The sequence below is a fragment of the Equus asinus genome, chromosome 13 (genome assembly GCF_041296235.1).
Source record: "Equus asinus isolate D_3611 breed Donkey chromosome 13, EquAss-T2T_v2, whole genome shotgun sequence".
NCBI lineage: Eukaryota > Metazoa > Chordata > Mammalia > Perissodactyla > Equidae > Equus > Equus asinus.
The window spans coordinates 19,620,541-19,645,365 of NC_091802.1; the positions used below are offsets into that span (position 1 = coordinate 19,620,541).

Here is a 24,825-nt window from a genome sequence, read left to right on the forward strand (position 1 = left end):
GCGTACGTTCTATTTCGGTGGCCTGGGGTTCATCAGTTTGGATCCTGGGTGCGGACATGGCACCGCCTGTCAAGCCATGCTGTGGTAGGCGTCCCACATATAAAGTAGTGGAAGATGGGCACGGATGTTAGCTCAGGGCCAGTCTTCCTCAGCAAAAAGAGGAGGATTGGCAGCAGATGTTAGCTCAGAGCTAATCTTCCAAAAAAAAAAAAAAACTTTGAATTTGATCTTGGTTTTTCCTTCTCCGTTATCAGTCATATCTGATTGATCTCTAGGTCTGATTTTAACCTTGAAGTTCTCCTAAATCTGCCTTTTCCTTTCCAACCATATTGCTGAAGTCTTGGATTAGACCATTTTCATTTCTCCCTTGGACAGTTGTGCTTATCATTCTAACTGGTCTGCATTCCTCAAGTCTTATCACCCCTTCAGTCAATCCACCACACTGCCTAAATTGTAAGACTACTCTCTAAGAGTGATATTCCTAACTTGTGATGTTCCTAAATTGTAAAACTCCTGATATTCCTAAATTGTAAGACTGCTTATGCCCTTTCTCTTTAAGACCCTTCATTACCCACAGTGCCTGATACATAGCAGATGCTTGATTCCATTTTCCTTCCTCCTTTCCTCATTATGTTTTTGCTCAAGCTATTTTCTTTTCCTCCAAGGACACTTTCTCTAAAACAGACAGACAGACAAAAACATAACCAATAATCTGGTGAATCTACTAGTTAATCTTTAGGAATTAGCTCATAGCTCATTTCTTCTGTAAAGTTTTCCCAGTTCCCAAGGCAGAATTAATCACTGCTGCTCCTGGACTACTTTGACATTTTATTATCCTGTGGCATTACATATATTATTTAAACGTTGTTTTGTTTCTGCAGCTGGATTGTGAGCTCTTTGTCAGTAGGGGTTATGTCTTTTTAACTTTAGCACCCAACAACTAAAGCTCGCCAAATTTATTGAGTTTGTTGCCTATGTTGGGCACTAGCAGTACACTGGTAAACAAAATAGACAAAATTCCTACTCTTAGGGAAGTTATATTCTAGTAAGGGTAGACGACAAATAACTTTTTAAAAATCAGTTAATGATAAATACTATTCAAAGAATTAAAATAGAGTGATGCAGTAGAGAATGAATGGGTAGCTACTTTAAATTGTAAGAATAGGGAATACCTCTCTGAGAGTATGGCGTTTAAGATCTAGGAGGTTACAAAGATCAGCAGATCAAACATTCCCAGTACAAAGCTAAGGAGGGATGAACTTGGTGTATTGAAGGAATGGAAATAAGGCCAAAGTGGCTTGAATATGGTATGTGAGAGGGAGGGAGAGTGGTGCAAGAATGAGCGAGAGGCCAGACAACATTGAGATTTGAAAGCTAGGGTAATATGTTTCCTTTGGAGGTTTTTTTTTTGGAAGATAGGCCCTGAGCTAACATCTGCTGCCAATCCTCCTCTATTTGCTGGGGAAGACTGGCAGTGCATAGGTCCACACCTGGGATCTGAACCAGTGAACCCGGGCTGCTGAAGCAGAACGTGGGAACTTAACTGCTGTGCCACCAGGCTGGCTCTCCTTTGGAGATTTTTAAGCAGGGGTATGATGTAAGTTGATTTGTAATTACAGTATTCTAGTTACTGTGTGGAAATGGATTATAGGGGGAGATCAAGAGTGGAGGCAAAAAGACTAGTTACAAGGCTCTTGTACTACTGCAGATGAGAGCTGCTGATGACTTGGACTGGGGTGATGGTAGAAGAGCTCTAGAGAAGTGGACCCATTTGGGATAGCTTTTGGAAATGAAATTGACAGGGAGCAGCCAAGGAAAGTGAAGCAAAGAGAGGAATCATAACTAACTTCTACATTATTGGCTGGAGCAACTAGGTAGCTAAATGGTGATGCTATTTCTTGAGATGGGTAAGACCTGTGGCAGAACATATTTGTCAAGAATGCTGTTTTGGTGAGGCTGGCCCTGTGCCTGAGTGGTTAAGTTCAAGTGCTCTGCTTCAGTGGCCCAGGGTTTCCCTCGTTTGCATCCTGGGTGTGGACCTAGCGCCACTCATCAAGCCGTGCTGAGGCAGCATCCCACATAGCAGAACTAGAAGGACCTATAGCTAGATACAGCTATGTACTGGGGGGCTTTGGGGAGAAGAAGAAGGAAAAAAAAAGATTGGCAACAGATGTTAGCTCAGGGCCAATAAAAAATAAAGAATTCTGTTTTGGTCATGTCAACTTTGAAATGCTTCTTAGACAGCCAACAGGTGCTGTAAAATAGTTGGTTAGAAAAGCCTGGCATTCCTGGGAGAATTCTGGGCTTGAATTTTAGACGTGGAAATCATCAACATGTGGGTAGAATTTGAAGTCGCAGAATTCACGCAGGAGGTCACTTAGGAAGGTTTGTGGTTCTGAAAGAGAAGGAGCAGCTATCAAAGTAGGAGGAAAACTAGGAAAGAGATGTTATGGAAGCGAAGTAAAAAATATTTTTCAAGAAGAAAGTGGACCGCTGTACTGAATGCTGTCTCAGATAAGAACAGAGAAGTTGGAGCCGGCCCTGTGGCTGAGTGCTTAAGTTCACGCTCTCCGCTTCGGCGGCCCAGGGTTTTGCTGGTTCGGATCCTGGGCCCGGACATGGCACCACTCATCAGGCTGTGCTGAGGCGGCATCCCACATGCCACAACTAGAAGGACCCACAACTAGAATATACAGCTGTGTACTGGGGGGATTTGGGGGGAAAAAGCAGAAAAAGGAAAAGAACAGAGAAGTGTCCATGGGATTTGGCAACCTAGAGCTTATTGGTGACCTTTTCTAGAACCGTTCACTGGTGTGGTGGAGATAGAAGTATGATTGTAGTGGATTGAGGGGAAAAAGGAGATAAAGAAGCATTTGATCATTTTTTTGTTTTTGTATGACAGTGAGGTTTTGGAAGCTAATTTCTGAAAACTTCCTCTTCCTGTGTCATTGTTACTAAAACCGTACCTGTTTGTATTCCAATGTGGTTATATATTTTTGTTGAAGTGTTATAATCTTTTAATGTTTTTGTACCATTGTTTTAGGTGGATTCCTGTTCTCTAAAAGCTTACTTTAACTAGGGTTATGAGTGGTACAGATACACTCGTGAGTGAAAGACTATTTTTAAGGGTTGGTTCTCTGGTATTGGAGAAGCAGACTGGCTTGACCTTGGCCTTAGGATACATCAGTTTTCTCAGCTGTCAAATGAGGGTAACTGAACCAGTTTAGCTCAGTGGGTGGTTGTGAGGCATGACTACTAATGAAAATAATTGTAAAACACTTTTGCAAGTTAAAGTGTGATATAAATGCTAAAAAATAGTTCTTTATTGTGATGTTGTGAAAATTAGCAGCATGCTGTCTGTTAGAGGCCTTAAGTTCCTTTTGAGAAAGGTGATATATTTTTATAAGTACTATTTGAAGAGGAAAATAGCTCAGGATTTGGGAAAAGATATTGTTATCCTAATTTCTGGAATGTAACAATTACAGAACTATAATGAAACAACTTTTTATTGAAGAGAATATTTCCAAAAGATTTATTATAATATCACTTTTAGAGGATTCTTATCACAAGAGTTTTTACCATCTTGGCTTTTTGGTTCAAGTGAGGGTATGAATGTCACCCTATGGCAGTTACAATGCTGAATGTTTAAAGGAGTAGTGGGGGTGATTTATTATCTATATTTAAAGCATCACAGCTAATCGATAGAACCACTCACAAAAAAGTATTGAAAAAGCATTTTAATTTATTTTAGGCGGCACCATACAGACACTTTAATGCAGGTTTAGGTGATGGTTGCAGTCAGACTTTGAAGAGGGACATGGTACCATTTCAGGCAGAGCTAGCACTCCGTGTTCTACACCTGAGTCTAAATATAGAATCAGTGGCATCATTACCTATAATGTACTTAGAAAATGCTTGAAATTTGAATCTGATGAACTAAATTTTTCTCAGCCTCTAAAGTGGCGTTAACAATAGAAGAAAATTGCGATGTGGTTCTTTTGATGCCTAAAGCCAATAAGGGAAAACTGAAATGGTTAAGCAATAGTCTGCTGCCATGCTTAGAACTTTACCCTGCTGACAGCTCAGTTAGGATCTTGTGTATTGTTTTTTCAGTAGGGACCTGTGTATTGCTAATTTTAGAACAAGGTGACATGAAGTTCTTCGCTTTCCATAGGTTGGAATTGAATTTTTTTCTGGAATGTGAGTTCCCACAATTTGTTACCTCTTTGTGTCAAGGACAAGTAAAAGGCTTGGGTTTCTTTTCCTCTTTGATGGGAAGACTGTACTTGATTTTTCCGCACCCAGGCATTGTTTGCTTTTCTTTTGCATTTGGTGAATGGAAAAAGCATCCCTGAATGGCCTGCTTCCACAGCAAAGACAGTTGAATAAACTTAGTTTCTTGGAGATGCTTTACCTGTGTTTGTATTAAGACTTTCTGTTATTTACTTCCATCATCTGCCTTGTTCATTGTAGATTCAGGGAATGGCTTCAGCTATTTATGTTCGTAGGTAAACAGTCAGTTTACATTCTTACTTTAGTTTGGATTTGATTTGCAGTTTACCTATATCCATTCTACATACTAGTTTCTTCCCAGAGTAGGTATTTCACAAAGCTTCTAAGTATTTTTAGGAATGTGTTGCTTATGCTAGGCACCCTTATCTTTTTTGTTTCTAGTTTTTTTGAAGTATAATAGACAAGTGAAATTGTAAGATATTTAAAGTGTACAATATGATGATTTTAGGTACCCTTATCTTTTTTTGTTTTTTGTTTTTTCATTCTGAGTAGCCAGGGTTTCTCTGAAATCTTGCACTTGGCAGCACTATCAATTCAAAATACCTTTAGGACTGTATGGAGAAGGCCCTTTCCACCACTCCACTTCCTAACAATATGTAATATATGTAATATTTGATCTTATGTATTTCTTCTGTGACTACTAGTTTATGCCCTTTGAAATTTTCCTCTTTGGTTGTCTTTTTCGTATTGACTTGTGTAAGTTCTTTGTATTTTATGACCATCAACTCTTTTGCATAAATGTTGCAAATATTCTTTAAGGCTATGAAGAAGAAGTGAGAAAGCAGTCTATTGCATCAAATGCTTATCCAAGATGGTATTTGGTTAAAATGTTTGCCTTGGTTATTTAAGCAATGGTAAGCTGCTTTTGTCTCGCTCCTTCCAAAGATGCATAGAAAAGCTCCTTCTGTCTGAAGTAAAGTGTTAGCTCTGTGTTGGTTATAATTTGCTTTTTCTGGCTGGCAAAGCCTTCTTTTTGTTTTCTGTCTTCTGACAGATTATAGGATTGTGGGGAAACAGCGTCCAGGGCTTTTTCAGGAACTGTGCCATTTTATCTACAGGAGAAGCCATTGGCTTTGGCACTAGAAGAGAACTGGCTCTACATTTAAAGATGCCAAATCATGCTTGATTCACAAGTTTGCTGTCTCATTTTGTGTGTGTGTGTGAAACTTTTTCAGGATGTTGGCTTTTAGTTTTTCTTCCATGTGCTACCCCATCAGTATGAGAAGTTAACAACTTGTCCCTTCTCTGCAGTTCCCCACCCACAACACACACAATCCAAACATCCCAAACCATAGCAAAACGTGCAACAGTCATTTTGAAGATTAGGAAAAAATATACCACATGAATGTTTCCATTGCCCTTATGGTGAGTTTGAGTTTTAATTCTGGTTTATCAGTTAGTCTTAGTCTTTCCTATGTTGGCTTGAATTATTTAGGTGTGGAAATGATTGGCCAACCAAGATGTCCTTTGACAGAGGCTTTTTCAAAGGTGTCAGTGAAAGCTAATTGTCAGAATGCTGTATTTCCTAACTTGGGAAACCCTGATTTCAAATGCAGCATTTTATTATCATGTAAGCAGCCTTAACTCCAGTTGTATCTGTTACCTTCATGCTTTTTAAACTATGTAAAATTGATTTTGAAACCTAGCCAACTAAATATTTTAGCAAGTCTTCCACACCCCTTAATGCTTCTACTTTTTATAGACAGCAGTTTAGAGATACCTTCTAGGCATAGGTTATTTCCATTTAGATTAAGGTGGGGAGGTTGTGAATAACTGAATAAGCCAGGTTGGATAAGCTGGTTTGTGTAGTGTGAATTATTTTATGGACAGTCTTTTCCTCCCTCTGCCGGAAATGCTGCTTCTGTCCTCTCCCACACCCACAGTCTTGCAAAAGTTGGGGTTTTGTTCTTATGTGCATTCTTGCTTGTAGTTTGCCTTTTTTTTTTTTAACTGGTGTGTCTCCTCCTCAGTAGACTAAGCACTTTAAAAACAGGGACTGTAGTTTATTCATCTCTTTGTCTCTGGGATCTAATAGAGTTCCTGATATATAGGAATACAATAAATACATGGTGACGTTAGTGAATGAATGCATAAATTTAATTCCCAAAGATAGAGTGAATGGATTTTACACTTCCCTCTAGTGTCTGAAAGAGAGAGTGCAGCCAGTTAAAAAAAAAAAAGAATACCTTGCTACATTGAAATAATAATTCAAGGCATTGCCTTTTTTTTTTAATGTTCACACTTATTTTCTCAGACCTGCTGTTCTCTTTAAGTCTAGTGAATAATAAGGTTTCTTGTCGACGTCTGTGTTCTGTCTCAAGAATGTTTGAATTCTGTAAAATGTCATGCAGTAGATCTTCATGGGGAAAATACCTTTTTATAGTGTTCAGCTTCAGGATAGAGGATTGTTATTGTTTTGTCTTTGTTATTCAGTTCTACTGAAAACTGTTTATTTTGATTGGAGTAAATTTAGTGTCAAAGGCACCATCTTTGTTTTTTTGCTTGTTATAAATGTCATTTGGGAAATTTGTGAAATAGAGTACTCAAGAAATATTGAAGTGCAAACAGTGATCAGACTGGATGGATGTTACATGAACTAGTTTTCAGTCCAGCTCATTGATCCTTTCCTTCCATTTCTGAGAGATGATGTGTTTGTTTTATGTTTTAATATCTTTTACTGACTGTAAAAGACATTTTCAACATAGAAAGTTTAAAAATGATTAAAAAATTAATCTAATTACTCGGCTAATCTATTTAAATTACAAAATTAATGCATGTTTTTTATTTTTTGAAAGATCGAATAAAACATATAAAAAAAATTCTCTCCTTCACTCCTCCCTACCCCTCTTATCCTCCTCTCAGTGGTAAATGTTGTTGATTGGTGTATATACTTCCAGATATTTTCTTGGACCTATAGATGGATATAATATATCATGTGCTTAAAAATTTGGTTTGATTATTTTATAATACAATCTGAAACTTGATATTTTTAAACTTTTTGAGGTAAAATAGTATGTGTAGAAAAGTGCATATAGGGCCAGCCCCATGGTGGAGTGGTTAAGTTCACGCACTTGGCTTTGGCGGCCCAGGATTTCACTGCTTTGGATCCTGGGCCTGGACATGGCACCGCTCCTGGGGCCATGCTGAGGCGGCATCCCACATGCCACAACTAGAAGGACGCACAACTAAAAATATACAACTATATACCAGGGGGCTTTGGGGAGAAAAAGGAAAAATAAAATCTTAAAAAAACAAGAAAAAAAAAAGTGCGTATAAGTGTACAGCTCAGTGAATTTTCACAAATTGAACATACCTATGTAACTAGTTCCCAGATCAAGAAACATGACTAGCCCTCTTTTTTTTTTTTTTTTAAAGATTGGCACCTGAGCTAACATCTGTTGCCAATCTTTTTTTTTTTCTTCTTCTTCCCAAAGCCCCCCAGCACATAGTTGTATATTCTAGTTGTGAGTGCCTCTGGTGGTGGTGTGTGGGATACCGTCTCAACATGACCTGATGAGTGGTGCCATGTTTGCACCCAGGATCCGAACTGGCGAAACCTTGGGCTGCTGAAGTGCAATGTGTGAACTTAACCACTCTACCAGGGGCCAGCCCCAATTACTAGCCCTCTTGAAGCCCCTCCTCTCAATTTGTCCATGATATTGTTGAAGCAGACAATGGGTAAGTACTTAAGTCAGTAGTGACAGAGTTATAACTTGGTTGTTTGTTCTATCTTGAAAATGAATGAAGAATTATAAATGATTTCAGCTTTGGTGGCTGTTATGAGAACTTGGGTCATTTAAGTGATTTGAACCGTTCTTTTGCTATAAAGTTTACTGGTCTAAATGTTTATTGAGGGCTTTACCATGTATGCCTTATTGTGCAAAATTGGGAAGGGAGAAGATACAAAGGCAAATACAAGCTCTCAGTTACAATCTAAATTGGGAAGACAAATCACATATTAGACAACAGAGCAATTAAGTACTAAATTGTGTAGTAATTCAGAAAAGGGATCATTGCTGACAGCATCAAAGAAGGCTCCACAAGGGAGGTGGAATTTGAGCTGGGCCTTGAAGAATGGGTAGAGTTTAAATGGAATGATTGTAACAGCACGAGTCATGGCAAGAAAGTAGAAATGGATGAACATGATACACAGACAGTGAGCAAGCAGATCAGTCTGTCTGGTGTGGGGAAAACATCCTGAGGAAAGGTAGGGAGTAAGTTTGATAAGATAGGATAGAGCCAGATTATGGAACATATAACAGCCATAGAGTGGAAACTTGGCTGGCTGACATAGACGCCAGAGAGCCATGATATAGCTTAGTGGATAGGAGTATTAGATTTGGAGCCAGGGAGACTCAAGTTCTGATATTGACTTTTCCATTTACCGGCTACGTGACCTAGAGCAGATGGTTCAGCCTCTCTGGATCTCAGTTTCTACATCTGTGAAAATGGGGGAAACACCTATTTCATAGGTTTATGATGATGATATAATATATGTAATAATTATTTTATATACAGTTCTTGACACACGGCCTTGCATCTAGTAAATGTGCAGTAAATTGAACTGTTTCTGTAGTTCTTAAGAAGAGCAGATGGATGAAAGCAGTGGTATGTGGAATGAGGGAGACTAGGAAGAAGGTACAGTTACCCCTGCAGACATAGTAAGGGTCTCTGTTAGGGTAGTGGTAATAAGATAGAAAGAGTACATTGGAGGGACATGAAAAGAAATTGGACTTGAATTCCGCTTTAGGAGGAAATGTTTTGGGCTTCCCCTGTGATCTTTATTAAAACAGTTGTAATTATTCTGTGGATTCTTGGACTATGTAGATACTTTTGGCAAGATGAATTTGACGTTTTAATTTTAGTTAAAGTATTTGAAACTCCCTAAGAGTTCCTTGTTTATATTTTAGAAGAGGGTATTAGTTTTGTCTGAATTAACCAATTGTCAAGAACATTCGTACTAATAATGGCGAGACTGGTATGTTTGTTTTTCTTGGCAGATTAATTGGTGCACGAGTGATCTTGGAAGGATTTAAGTTTTAGTTTGTATTTAATCCTTAAAGACAGAAATATTGCCTTTATCAAGAAGGCTAGAATCTGAAGGAATGTACTGACATGGAAGTTTTCCTCAGACATCAAGAGTATCTTCTAGGGGCGAGCCTGGTGGCCCAGTGGTTAAGTTCACACATTCTGCTTCGGCAGCCCAGGGTTCGCTGTTTTGGATCCTGGATGTGGACCTGCGGACCGGTGCACCGCTTGTCAAGCCATGCTGTGGCAGGTGTCCCACATAATAAAGTGTAGAGGAAGATGGGCATGGATGTTAGCTCAGGGCCAGTCTTCCTCAGCAAAAAGAGGAGGAGTGGCAGCAGATGTTAGCTGAGGGCTAATCTTCCTCAAAAAAAACCCCAGAGTACTTTTTAGGTCAGCTATTTTAAATGGTGACTTCCTGAAGTATGTAGTTATTTTAATATGGAAAATGCCAGAGTTGCTAAATGATGTGGAGAAGAGTTATTACTTTTGTGCTCTTGAGAATTTTTGTTTTAGGTCAAAAGATGGGGAGAGACTGGACTCACCTGCTAGGTAATCTGGTGCTTTTGTGGACAGAATTTAAAATAAAAAATGTTCACATTTGGTTCTTTTCATATGGAACCTAATAAAAACTAACCCATGAGACACCAATTAAGTTCTTCTATAAATCTGTTAAAGCCAGAGTCTTTTAATGTGGGTTAGAAAAATGAGCTGGCTTTAAAATGGGCATGTCGTATAGCTCCTTTTCCATCTTCTAAGAAGACTGAGGCTGTATATATGCAGTGCTTTGAGCTCCGCAAAAGAAAAGTGCAAAGGCTTCCTGCATCCAATTCATGTGTGTGTGTGTGTGTGTACTTCTCCACACCAACAAGCAGTTCTTGGACACCACCAGGGTGTCTGAGAATTCAACACAGTTCTGGCAGTATCAACCTGGAGATAGAATCAGATTCCACAGTAAAGGATTTAGTCCCACCAAACCTTCAGACTCCACTTCAGGCGCCAGTCACAAGCCCAAGTTGTTACCTGTGCTTCTGACCAACTAACTAAATCAGAGGTTCCCAAGAACCCCCTCCTCAGGTTTGATTAGTTTGCTAGAACGACTCACAGAGCAAGAAAACCTGGGGCTGGCCCCTGGCCGAGTGGTTAAGTTCGCACTCCGCTTCGGTGGCCCAAGGTTTCTCTGGTTCAGATCTTGGGCGAGGACATGGCACCGCTCATCAGGCCATGCTGACGTGGCATCCTACATGCCACAACTAGAAGGACCCACAACTAAAAATACACAACTATGTACTGGGGGGCTTTGGGAGAAAAAGGAAAAATAAAAAATCTTAAAAAAAAAACCCTGTTTACTCCATAGATTACTGACTTACTACAAAGGATATGACTCAGTAGTTGGATGAAGAGATATGTAGGGCAAGGTCTCAAACAAAGGAGCTTCTGCCCTCGTGGAGTTTGGGGCCCGGTGGCACTTGGAAGTGTTATGGTCCCCTAGTGTGGAAGCTCTCCAGAAAACAGAGCCAGAGAGCTGACTTTTTGGGTTTTTATGGAGGCTTCATTATGTAGTCACGATTACCTACCTCTTGGGCTGTTGGCAGTTGATTCAACCTCAATCTCCTCTCCCCTCCCCTGAAATCAGGGGTGAGACTGAAAGTTCCAACACTCGGATCACATGGCTGGTTCTTCTGGCAACCAGCCCCCACTCTTGGGTGGGGTCCAAAAGCCACCTTCATTAACATAAACCAGACACCCATTTCACTTTTCTGGCCTTCAGGTGTTTTCAGGAACTGAGGATGAGACCAAATAATAAACAAAAGATGCTAGCATTGCTCTTACCGCTTCAGCAAATTCCAAGGATTTTGGGAACTATGAGCCAGGAACTATGGATTAAGACCAAATATATCTGAGGAATATATTTTGGTCATCTGAATAACCAAATATATATATTTCTTTTTTTTTTTTTTGAGGAAGATTAGCCCTGAGCTAACTGCTGCCAATCCTCCTGTTTTTGCTGAGGAAGACTGGCCCTGAGCTAACATCCATGCCCATCTTCCTCTACTTTATATGTGGGATGCCTGCTACAGCATGGCTTGCCAAGCGGTGCCACGTCTGCACCCAGGATCCAAACCAGAGAACCCCGGGTGGCCCAAGTGGAACGCGTGCACTTTAACTGCTGCGCCACCAGGCCAGCCCCAAATATATATATTTCTTGTAAATCACAATATCTCAAAAAAGCTACTTAAAGTTTTTGTTTTTTTTTAAGATTTTATTTCTTTTTCCTTTTTCTCCCAAAGCCTCCCGGTACCTAGTTGTGTATTTTTAGTTATGGTTCCTTCTAGTTGTGACATGTGGGACGCCGCCTCAGCATGGCTTGACGAGCGGTGCCATGTCCGTGCCCAGGATTCCAACCGGCAAAACCCTGGGCGGCTGAAGCAGTGCGCGCAAACTTAACCATTCGGCCACGGGCCGGCCCCTAAAGTATTTTGTTGTTTATTAAACACTGTAGTAGTACTTGGGGGAACTAAGTGGAAATAGTGGAGTGTGATGTAGATACTTAACATTAGTGGCAAGAACTCTGTGGGCAAAAATGACAATAAAGGTAATAGCTTGCGTTCCCCGATCCCCATTTTATTTTTCTTAAAGGAGCCCCATGTACTGCTCCACTACTACGCATAAGAAAATATCTTACAATCTTTAGCGTATTCCATCCCAGCAGTTTTATGCCCTTAATGTTGGCATTAGTGATTGAAGTGTTGATGCAACCTGCCAGTTATGCGGAGCCCTGGCAGTTGCTGAGTTTTTCCTAATATTAGGTATATGACTTGAACAAAACTTAGAATTTGCTTCCTGATTGTACTGAAACCTGCTAAGGGAGTGGTTATCTGGGTTTAATTGCATGTAGATGTCTTGTATCTGAGCTGAATTGGAGCCAACTCTGTTTCTTGGGGTTTTTTTTGCAGATCATTTGATATCTTCCCTCTTCTACCCCATCAACTTCCAGAGACACATACCTTCCCAGTAAGCGGCCCCACCCCCATCCCGTAATTTGTGCGTCACGGGAAGCAGGAATTTCAGACAGGGTGGCTTAATGTGTGCAGCTGACCTAATATGCAAACCTAAATCTATGCATGGTTATGAGGGAGTGCAGTAGATTAGTCTGACACAAGAAGGGTGAGGCAGAGAGGCCTGGGGAGCATCTTTTTACTGTTGGGTGTCTCCCGGTGGCTATTGCTGTGTAAGTCTGAGGCACTCTGGGAGCATGGGGGTCGGTCGCTCTTAGTATCCAGGCAGAGAATGGGCAGGGGAGCGGGAGAAGTGGCGCGGCATCACCTGGCCCAGCTGCGGGATGCTTGGCTCCCGGCTTTGGGGTGAGACCCAGGAGAGATGAGGGCCGCTCTAACAAAGAGGAGCCGCGCTGGGGCCGGGACCGCGGGTATCTGGCCTATCCCTGGCGGCTGACCTCCCAGTGGGCCTCCCTAGTTGGCTGCGTGGCGAGTCGCTCTGCTGGCTTTCTGGCTCGCCATTGGCTGTGCGGACGGGAGGGGGCTCGCGGAGGGCCGGGATGGAGTTGAGGGGGCGGGGCTGACTTCCGGCGGCGAAGCCGAGCGAGAGGCAGCCGGCTGGGGGAGGGGGTGTCGGCGCACCGCGGAGTGCTGCGCTCGAAGAGCCTGGCACCCGGAGCAGCCGCCTCCCCCTCCCCCTGCCGAGACCGCTAGAAGCCCCTTCTCATCCATCCTCCCGGGGCCGGGGCGAAGAGGGCTGAGCTGCCCCAGGCGGGCGGGGCGGAGCCCGGAGCCCCACCGAGCGCTGCGGACCGAACCTCCCCTCCTTTCCAGGGCTCGAGGTGTGTGTGTGCTTTTTCTAACGCAACCCCGACTTCAGCTGACTTAACCTTGTGAGGAAAGGGGAAATGGAATGGGAAGTAAGAGCTCCACATCCCATCAGTCTATTTTGATTTTTAAGTTCTACCTCTTATTTTTCTTTCCCTGCCTTCATCTCGCCCCTGCAGTAGGGTAAGGAGATTCAGGACTCTTATCTTTTTTTACTGATGTGTTGATGTCGGTCGCGTAGTAAAATGAACAGAGAAGAAAAGAGGAGCCCTTTCTTGTGTGACATCTGATGCAGTAAACTGCAAAAAAAAAAAAAAAAAAAAAAAAGGAAAGAAAGGAAAAAGCAAAAGAAAAAAAAGGCAGACTAGGAGTGGGTTTTTGAAACTGTACTGCGTCCGTGCCCACTAAGGCTTCTTCACCGTTTTCCTACTTTGGACTACCTTAATCAGCAAAAACAATCTGAAAAGGAACGAGGTACTAGTGGAAAGAGGGTGCAGCCCCCGTCAAATGGTGGTTAAAGGAAATCCTGATAGTTGTTAGCGATTAACTCTGCTCAAGTCTCTTCACGAGTACGTTGTCTCCGGCTTTGTGTAGTACTCAGCCCTGTTGGAGAAACCTAGCTAGAGCGAGAAAACTTAACCTTGCCATTAACTGAAACTTAAAGATCTTATCTGTTTCTCCATTGATATATTTCTTATATCCATAGGTTCTCAGAGGGATTAGTTTTTGTCTTCAGAAACCAGAGCCAAACTTTTAAAAAATTCAGATGAATTTTAATTCGTTTATTTTTTAGAGCCCCCTCCCAAACTTTATGAATTTGGGTGGTTGTAACATTGCAATTTAAATTATATTTATCTCTTTTGAGTTCCTTTGCTTCTACAACTTGTGGATCCTTTCTGAAGGACACAGAGCTCATCTTCAGCCAAAACTGGGAACCTCTTTATAGGTTTTTAATTGAGAGGAAAGTTATCAGTTGAAAATAGAAGAGCCAAAATTTATGATGTTGGAAACAAAAGGTGTGTGGGTGTCTGTCTGTGTTGAGTTCATGGTAAACTTGATTTAACTGGGCATTTTCAACCAAAGGTGTTTGGATCAGATTTATCTTAATGTTGAGTATTAAAGAGCTAGAATGCCTAAAGAGATGAATGTCAATTTTTTAGCAGTACTTTGGTAAATATTAATTGAAATGATTGAGAGTTCATTCTTGTTAGTCCAGATTCACTTACCAGAAATTGTTCTAATTGGAGTTCAGTTTTGAGAACAGAATTGATATTCTGGAGCTGTCTTACAGTTTTAGCTGGGTTAGTTTTTTTTCTTTGCATTGATTTATTGGATCTCTAACCAATAAGGAGGAGTTTGGGGTGAAAGCAAGTATTATAAAGAATAGGGATGATGGGATAGGAAAGCATCTGGGTTGTGGAAACTTACTAGGGATGAGGGAATTTAGTATACTTTTCTTTAATCTCAAGTAGCCTTAGTATAGCACTTCACAAAAAAGTAGATTCACAGTGAACCTCTGTTGAATTTTGGGTTTTTAGTTTATTACCCATTTATCCTTTAAGACTCCATGAATCATGTTTGAATTAAAGGCAAAGAGGATCCCCCAGATGTCATCTTACCTAACTTGTTACTGAGAATAAACTGTTAAAAATCACTGATTGAAGCTTTGACAGCTAGCTAGTGTATGAAACAAGTGCACTTTGATGTCTGAGCTATAGCAAGCTGAGGAAGTGACAGAAAGCACTTGGAGGCCATAGTAAAGCACAGACCACTTCAGTTTGCTTCTCCCGAGAAACAGGTTGCCCTGCTATTTGATATCCTGGGTGGGTTTTTTGGTTGCTGTTTACCCATGGGTGAGTAGTTAACACAGCTTTATAAAGTTATATTACACTTTTCTTGCTTCATTTTTTAATATTTCTATTTTCTTGACTGATTTATGTAATCAGTGTTTTGCAAGGTGCAGTGATTTCCCCAAAGAATTGTCCCCAGGAGACAAAAGGCTATGTATAGAACTAATCATAAGTGTATCTACAGTGATCTCCACATAGTCATTTAAAGGGGGTGGAAATTTTCAAGTTTGGTCCTCTGCAAGGAAACAATTATATGAAGCCACAATCTTCTCTTAGCTTGAGGGGACATGGTGCTGCCGAGGTTAAAGTAACTGATTTAATTTTCTCTAGCAGTCTGTTTTTATCCATCCTGCTTATTTTTGTGAGTCACAGTTTAGAATGTGTTAAGCAAAAGGGCACTCTGTTCTCTCTAAAGGGAGTCTGAAGCCCAGTGCTCCCTTCACAACTAAAGTATAAAATGATCCCCTTGAGAAGGTGAAGGGAAAGATTGGACCCTTGGCATTGTTCGAGTCTCATACTAATCAGCTTTAGTGCTATAAGGTTTGGAATGGGAAAAGCTTGCTCAAGGTGAGAAATACTAGAGGCAAAAAGACCTCGGAATGCTGCTATGTGAGAGACTTATTTAGAAACAATGAATGTATTCATATGGAGATGTGGCTGGTAGTGGTTTTTAGCTATTCAGCTTTGTCAGGTGTCTGAGACAATATTTTGCGTTTGTTTAAGCACAACCCTCTCCCCCAGGGGTTAACTTGAGAGCTAAATTTTGTGAGGAAGTTGTTTGCTGTGAGTCTGAATCCAGAGGGTAGAGGACTTGGTGGAGTCTGTTATCTGTTTACAGCTCAGATAAGGAGGTGGAATTGATTGGTGGTGAGTTACTGAACTCTTCCTAATGAATGGTTGCTAGGCAAAGTGCATCTCAATCAGTTTAATCCTCAATAGTTTACAGGTCTGCTCTTGAAGGCCAGAACTGCCTTTCTAATGGTACTGCCCTTTAAGAATCCTTGTTGGAAGTGTATATATGTTGCTCAGTGGCTCAGGAAAAAAAAAAGACTAAAATGATGTATGGCTCTCACTTCATCCATCTAAGATAACTTAGCTGTTGGTAACCTGGATCAGCGTTGTCATTAACTTCCTCCTGGATCAAGTGGTGGTTGGGGCTGCTCTCCCATGTTAAGATACCACCATGTTTGATTATCTTTGGCTTTGTAACTAGTAAGGCAGTGAACTAACACATTCATTTTGGAAACAGGCCAGCGATAACACTGCCCTTGGGCCTGGATGAATGGAAAAATAGGACAGAGTAAACAATTGAGGGCATAAATAATGAATCTTCCAACTGAGCCCTGGGAGAGTGAAAGAGATTATCCTCAGAGCTGTTCAGTCTGGCAGTGAAAGGGGAAGAGTCCACTGAATTAATTACCCCAACTGTGTTTGATACAGCACTTATTATGGGATTGTTAGAGCCATTCAAAAGAGTTGCCTTTTAGATATAAACTTTTAACCCATCTTTTTGTTTGTTTGTTTGTTTTTTAAACCAAACACTCAAATTACTCATTTATTTTTTAGAGTCCAGGCCCCCGCCTCCACTTTGTTATGTATGTTAGCAGTCTCTGATACTGGACAGTCCTTTTGTTTGGCCAGATCTTAGAATTTTGTATAATGAGAGATTTCATTATCTGTAAATATATGTGGTAATAGAATAGAAAAATAGAAAGCCTGAGCCTGGTGTAAAGGAATTCTTTGGTACTTTGAGTATATATTATACTTTGAAATTAAATGTGGGATTGTAGGGTGTAATTATATCACAACTCACAAAAGGTTAAGACAAGAGTTTCTTCAGCCCAAGAACGATTTCCCGTATTAACTTAAATATTTTTACTTTTGGATTAGTTTTTACCCAGTGAATTAAATAAACAGTCTCTTAGTGGTCTCAGCATTTCTCAGAGGTTGGGAAAACGAATACCCTCAGAATGTCTCAATAACTTAGACAGTGATTTAGCTAAACCCAGAGCCAAGGTCTCTGAATTCTTCACATCTCTGAATTTCTAATGTATTTAACTCTGTTCTCCAAGAACTCCTTTCAGGATCTCTCTATATGAAATTATTTGAAGTTTTCCTGTCTCTACCCTGACGCTATTTTTATTTCTTTAGTCATGAAGGAAATCCAAAGACCAGGATGTCGTTATCAATCAAGAGAAGGAGGAAGATTTAAGATGAGGTGTTGGAGGAATAAAAGGTGTAAAGGAATGGCCAAATTGAAGTTTTATTATATTTGGTGCTGATGGATCCCAGGTAGGGAGCCTTGGCTGATTAGATCAAATTCAGTCATGGACTGAGTTTGTTACATTTCAGCCTAGCTGAAAGGGCGGAGGGCATCTTTATCAACATATGGACAGAACTCTAGTTAAGGCTTCGTTCTTGATCAGAGAATACAGTCAGCTCCTGATTATTCATGCAGAAAGGCAAACAGGCAAAGTATAGACAGGTAAAATCCAAAGATATTTCCATGGCCACGTCTTTAAGTAATAGCTTTAATTTTCTCTATCTTTTAACTGGGATTTCCTAGCTGAACAAACTAATGAGAGATTTTGTTTTTTTCCTCTAGTCATTCAAGAGACCGGTAGGCAAGATACCTACGAGCTTGGATTACACTTAGTTTCTTTTTTTTTTTTTTTTAAGATTTTTTATTTTTCCTCTTTCTTCCAAAGCCCCCTAGTACATAGTTGTGTATTTTTAGTTGTGGATCCTTCTAGTTGTGCCATGTGGAATGCCGCCTCAACATGGCTTGATGAGCGGTGCCATGTCCTTGCCCAGGATCCGAACCAGCGAAACCCCGGGCCGCCAAAGCAGAGTGTGCGAACTTAACCACTGAGCCACCGGGCCGGCCCTACATTTAGTTTCTTAATCATCAAAAGTATTATGTAATTCAGTACTGAACCTAGAAAAGTTCGGCTCAGTTTAGTATCCTCGCGACAGTTTATTTAATAATTTAAGACTTAACCCTTGTTACCTAATTACACTGAGGTCCTATGGAATTGAGATCTTCCAAGTAAATCATAGATAAACTGGCTCTTCATAATAGCATATCTTCTTTGTTGGTGTCTTCTCGCCCCTCACTATATGTAAAACATTCACCGTGTGTGGCCTAGCTGTAGATAGCCAAGCCAAAGAACTGTTACCAAAGCAAACCCCTCTTCCAACACTGGGCTGTATGTACTCTAATGATGAGAGCCCTTGGCTGAAATGAAATCCATTTAAAAGTCAGGTTGTGATTAAAGAAGTGCCATAAGTTATAAATTCAAAGCTGAGGATTTCTTTAAGTGCTGTTTGGTGGGAAAGTGTTACCGGTTTCTCCCTTTTTTTAGTAGAAGATCAACTGAATATTACAGCAAATTTAAAAAAGCAGATTTAAAAGACCAATGACTAAATCTTTGCACTCAACAAAGTGGTTTTAAGGATCAGTTGCTGATTGAGTGAAAATCAGATCTTATGCCACTTGCAGAATTGAAATGATTTGGACAACATCCTGTTGCTTCAGAGGAGAAGCATAAGCATTATTAGTCATAACTTAAATTTCTTCTTTCCTTCCAAAAGCTAAAGTGCTTCTACCATTGACATTTCATTTATCACTTACTATGTAAAGGATAGGACTTAATCTACTTTAAAAGGAAAGGGGTATCAGGACTATGGGAAGTTAAAGGCAGCTCATCCTAGGTCACAGTATATCAGTGGAAAATTCACATTTCCTGGGTTCCTGAATGGGCCTTCTGTATTACCCAGCTCCTCAGCTGGAAGTGGTTTTCCTATTGTGAAGACATTAATTTTGTAGCTGTGAAGGTACTGGTTTGACTTCTGCTTATCTTATTCTCCCAGACCTCTTTCATTCTACAGGAAGTGGGACCAGTGGATTAATGAAGAATCCATATCTTGGTTTTTAACCTGTCCTGCCAGGTGTTACTGTGCATTCACTGAAGTGCTTTACAAAGGATTTTAGTACTTAGGCTTCATTGAGTCCCTGTGACGTATGGTGCCATTCGATTGTGATACTGTGTTAGAACATTTCCCCAGAGAGACAAAAGGAACCTTTCCTTTGAAGAAATGTCCTTTGCCTATTTCCATAGTCCCTACCAAAATTAAGTTGGAACACATTGCTTTTTCAGCAAGCTGTATTTTTATTTTTGCCTCTTCTCTAAGCTGAACAAATGTCCCAAGTGAAATATGTTGTTATTATTCGTACTATCTGTTGAGGAGATTGTTCCTTAGTGCACCTGGACATGAGAGGCTGATGCCTCTTCAGCCTGCACATCAATTTTGTAGCTCTCTAAAATTCTGTTTCTACCAACTCCTTCCACCTCTCATCTGTCTGCATCTGCTCAGCTCTCAGCTCCCCACAACTAGTTAAAGTATCATTGCTCCACCAGGGAAATGCTAGTCAATATCAAAGGCAGAGTTGCATCCAACAGCAATCTTTGTATGTGTGCAGGCTTGCCGTTACTTTGTTGTATTATTGCTTGAAGAGTATTTCTACATTAGAGAAACAAGATTTCACTCTTCAAAACAAGTTGATAAATTGCTTTTTATTAAATTTGCATGTGCTTAAGAGTTAAACATGAAATGAGAGGGGCAAAAAAACTGTGTTAATTGTAATTTAAATGCTTTAAAAAAACCTCTTGCATAATTAAAAGCTGTACCCCATCCAATACTCCTCATCTCCTTACACTGCTCTATTTTTTCATAGTGTTTATCACCTTCTAAGAATTTATGTAACTTACCTATTCATTAAGTTTGTCTGACCCTCTCATTTTACCCTATGTAAAAATGGAAGCACCATGGAGGCAGGAGTTTTTGTCTGTTTTGTTCATTGCTGAGTCCCTAGCTCTTGGAGCAATGCCTTGCTACATAGTAGATGCTCAGTAATAGTGGTGTGAATTAATTAGAGAGGTACCCTTTAATAGATATCTGGGGATTATAATTGGAGTGTATGGGAAGAGATTATTGTCTCCTGGAGCTAGTACTAAATTAGGGATGAGGTTACTTAACTAATTTAAGGGAAAGAATATTTATGTGAAAAAAACAAGGAATTGGGATTAATTAGCCTAGATTAGAGAAATGACATTTTATGGTATACAAATATGAGGGAACATTATATAAAGATAGATGACTAGCTCTTAGTCACCTTGAAGAGGACAGAGAAATAGGCTGAAGCTCCTGAACAATGAAAATAAGACATGCAGAATAATTTCCTGGTTTTGAGAATAAACAGTAGAACAGGTGACCAAAGAGGAATGGATTCTCAGAATGAATTTTCAACTCAGGCACCTTTTTTTTTTTTTTTTTTTGAGGAAGATTAGCCCTGAGCTAACATCTGCTGCCAATCCTCCTCTTTTTGCTGAGGAAGACTGGCCCTGAGCTAACATCTGTGCCCGTCTTCCTCTACTTTATATGTGGGATGCCTACCACAGCATGGCTTGCCAAGCAGTGCCATGCCTGCACCCAGAATCCAAACTGGTGAACCCCGGGCCGCCGAAGCAGAATGTGTGCACTTAACCGCTGCGCCACCAGAAAACTGCTTTTACGTCTCCTTGGAAGGGGATTACTTTTTTAAAAGATTGGCACTTGAGCTAACAACTGTTGCCAACCTTTTTTTTTTTTTTGGCGTTTTCTCCCCAAGTCCCCCCAGTGCATAGTTGTATATTTTTTTAAGTTGTGGGTCCTTCTAGTTGTGGCATGTGGGATGCTGCCTCAGTATTGCTTGATGAGCAGTACCGTGTCTGCCCAGGATCCGAACCGGCGAAACCCTGGGCCGCCGAAGCAGAGTGTGGGAACTTAACCAGCGGGCCATGGGGCTGGCCCCCTCTGGTACCATTTTGAAGGCAGTAGTAAGAATGGTAAGAGCACAGAGCCAGAGGCTTCAAAGCTTGGTTGTAGTCTAGGCACCTACTAGCTTTTCCTGGTTTCTTTATCTGTGAAAACGGAACTAAGGCCCCAGCTGTATCATAGGGCACTTGAGAAAATCCAGTGAGAGAATCAGTGTGAAAGCACTTTGAAAATTGTGAAGCTCTACAAGTGTAAGCAGTTGTTAATGACTTTACAAAACCACCTTTGTAAGTTGTTTAGAGTTATGGGATCTGGAAGTTGGATTTAGTGGTCTCTAGTCCAGATTCTTAGCTATGAAAATAGACTCCATCATTCTTAAAGAATGGTCATTGCTTTTACTTGAGCGTTTCTAGCGCTGTGCCACCCGAACAAGCTCAGATCATTGTGTTCACCTAAAATTGCCTTTCTTCAGACTTTAATTTATTAACCTGTTTTTGATCTCTGAAGCTCAGAGAGAAAGCTACTCCCTCCTTTGTGTGACAGCTCTCTTATGACACCCTTAGTTGAGATCATCTCTCACCTCGAAATCACTGTAGCCACTTAACTGACTTCTGCCATCTCCTGTTTGTCTTTCACACTTCCGGAAGATTTATTTAAAATAGACCTCAGATCATGTTACTCTCCTAAAACCCTGTCCCTGTTTCCCCATGGCTTGTAGGATAAAGTCTGACATTAACTAATAATAGTCACAACTACCATCATTGAGCCTAGGCACTGTACTAAGCACTTTGTAAAAATAATCTCATTTAGGGGGCCAGCCTGGTGGCGCAGTGGTTAAGTTTGCACGTTCCTCTTCGGTGGCCGGGGGTCACCAGTTCGGATGCTGGATGTGGACATGGCACCGCTTGGCAAGCCATGCTGTGGTAGGCATCCCACATATAAAGTGGAGGAAGATGGGCACAGATGTTAGCTCAGGGCCAGTCTTCCTCAGCAAAAAGAGGAGGATTGGCAGCAGATGTTATCTCAGGGCTAATCTTCCTCCAAAAAAAAAAATCTCATTTAATCATCACAATTATTCTAGAAGATGTTGGGGCTACTTTTATGCTGATTTAATGGTAAGAACATGAGCTGTAACTCCAACCCAACCCAGCTTTATTCTTTTTTTTTTCTTTTAGATTAGCACCTGAGCTAACAACTGTTGCCAATCTTTTTTTTTTTCCTGCTTTTTCTCTCCGAATCCCCCCAGTACGTAGTTGTATATTTTAGCTGTGGGTCCGTCTAGTTATGTGGGACATTGCCTCAGCATGGCCTGACAAATGGTGCCATGTCCGCGCCCAGGATCCGAACCAGCAAAACCCTGGGCCACCAAAGCGGAGCGCGTAAACTTAACCACTCAGCCACTGGGCCGGCCCCCCAACCCAGCTTTATTCTGAGTCTGCTATTCTGTCTCTCTGGTGTGAAGTGTAAGGCTCTTCATAATTTAGCACATCAGGCTCATCTCCAGGTTTAGCACATACACCCAGCACCCTACTCTCCACACCAGACCACTTGTTCCCCAAACATGCCATTTAGTTTTACAATTGCATACCTTTCGTTATGCTAGTTTTCTCTGCTTCGAGTGGCCTACCCTTCTCAATCTGGTCAATTCTTTCTTGGCCTTCAGTGACCCCTATTGTTGTTCACCTTCTTTCTCATTGTTTCCTGGGTGTATTTGTTTCATTATTTGGGTTTTCAAACAACTTTATTCACATTTCTCATCAGGCATTTAATCTGTCACATTTGTATTCCCAATCAGTACTACCACAGCGCCTGGTGCATCATAGGTGCTCAGTGAACGAATGAATGAATGATGTCCCTAGGCACCTTCTCTTTTTCAGGTTAAACTCATTTCCCCTTACTAGCCATATTACAGTTTCTAGAGCCCTCTTTATTTTTTACGTCCTGGCTGAGCTATTCCTAGGCTTTTCCATATTTCACATCAGAAAGTGTTGTCTTTTAATGACTATAGAAAGTGAACTGCAACCTTCTAAAATAACTTTTACCAAAAAGTGTACCAAATGGGCAGATGGTCCAGCTGCTTCTTTGGGAAATGTTCTGATTGCATTAATTTCTAGCCACCTCCTTGCCAGAATAGAGCCCAAACCACCTTAGCAAAAATAAGCAGGGGCCGGCCCGGTGGTACAGTGGTTAATTTCGCACATTCCACTTCTCGGTGGCCCGGGGTTCACCAGTTTCGATCCCGGGTGCGGACATGGCACCACTTGGCAAGCCATGCTGTGGTAGGCATCCCACATATAAAGTAGAGGAAGATGGGCATGAATGTTAGCTCAGGGCCTGTCTTCCTCAGCAAAAAGAGGAGGATTGGCAAGAGTTAGCTCAGGGCCAATCTTCCTAAAAAAACAAACAAACAAACAGAGGTAGCGCTTTGGACCTGCTTTTCTCTTTTACCTTCTGCCACCGCAGCAGGGTACCTGCTTCCTGTCCACTTACAGGTCACTGTTGATATAAAGACGACTGTTTTCCCCTTCTGTAAAAGAGAGTGGTTTCCCAACACTCCACAATACTCTTAGGAGCTTAGTCTCTTGGACAGTAGACACAGTTGAAAAGCAGGGTCTGATATCAAATTCCAGGGAAAAGGGCACAGTTCTTGTGCAGAAGTGAAGGCAAATGAGTCAGTCAGCAGGAATCTATCAACTCCAAAGTCCATTCAGAAGTGATTTAATTTTTGCTATTGAAGCAGATCAACAATGCCATTTGTCTGTCTAAAAATGAGATTACCCAGGATTCTCTTACAAGAAGATAAATTATTAGTGTAATAGTATCTCCTGGCCTTCCATAATATCTCTTCTTAGTACTACATGCTAGTGGCACAGGGTACAGGTAATGCATAGTGCTAGTGTGTGGAGATCAGGCGGCCGTGCCTTACTGAGGGTGTACAGGGGAAAGTGAACAATTCTCAGCAACCCTCAGCCTTAGGGCTTGGTTATTGTTAAAATTCATCTTTATCAAAGGAAGCACTGGTTAAGGATTTTTCTCCTGGCCCAACATGCTGGGCATTAGCTGGAATTGCTGAGTGATTTGCAGTGGGGAAACCATGAGAGCAATTTCTTGTTTGTCCACAAATTATCATTAGCAGTTTCATTTGCAGATTGAAGGAGCAGGAGGAGTGGGCTCCTTGCCAGTTGCAGCGTCCGTCCGATTAGGGCATTAGTTCAATTATGCCCAATTAACTTTTATTGCAGATAGTGGTGATAATTACTTGCAAGTCAGTTTTTTGGCTGTGGTTATCCCAGGGCTGAAGGATGAACTTGATGGATTTTAATAACCAGAAGGACGCATTTCACTCCCTCCCCCCACTGTAGTTACTTCTTTCTCCAGACCTCTTTTAGACAGGAGGTCAAGGCATTGTAAAAATCCATCTCACAATTAAAACATCTTGTCCTTCGTTTGAAGAGCTGTGTAGGATCATATTTTAAAAGAACCTATTAGGAGCAGCCTTAATGGCTTTTTATATTCTGAGATCATACCCTTGAGTTCATTGCTACTTCTCATAGGAGAATAGACTGGGATGAAACTAAATGTCATTCACAGCAATATGTGCTTATTGTAAGATTATAGTAATTGGCAAGGTGCAGTTTAGTCTTCTCTTTGCCTTTGAAATTCTCTTCAAATTGCAAAAGAAAACTTTTGTTTCAGGCACTTTTCAAATCAGTAGGACACTGAGGACACATTTCTTTAGCTCTGTAGGAATTTTAGTGTGTTATTTTAATAGAAAGTTGCATGATATCCCTGGAAACAATGCTTACTAGGTGGAGAAAGAGGGACAGAAAGAGGAAATAGTTTGTCTTTCTCAGAAGATGACTACATCCCTTAGCTGCTTCCCTTCAGACTTTTCAATATTGTTGTTTGATGGTTACCCTGAAAAGTAAATGGGCTTGTATGCAAAATCTTACCCCTTAACAGGCAAAAGACTGAAGTTGATTCCTGCTATGGCTGTTCCTAGATCTCCA

The 24,825-nt window shown here is 40.9% G+C and overlaps 1 protein-coding gene across 6 annotated transcripts in view; it reads left to right on the forward strand.

Annotated features, from left to right (window-relative positions):
* The window catches only part of FAM222B (family with sequence similarity 222 member B), a 69,957-nt gene that overhangs the window by 13,237 nt on the left and 31,895 nt on the right, over positions 1–24,825 (forward strand). For 2 of the 6 annotated variants that reach the window (XM_014862065.3, XM_070482686.1), the window contains exon 1: positions 12,903–13,162. The exons of the other annotated variants lie outside the window; for them this stretch is intronic. The gene's annotated coding sequence lies outside the window, so the exon portion shown is untranslated. Of the gene's footprint in view, positions 1–12,902; positions 13,163–24,825 lie in introns of those variants that run through there. 6 annotated transcript variants of the gene reach the window in all.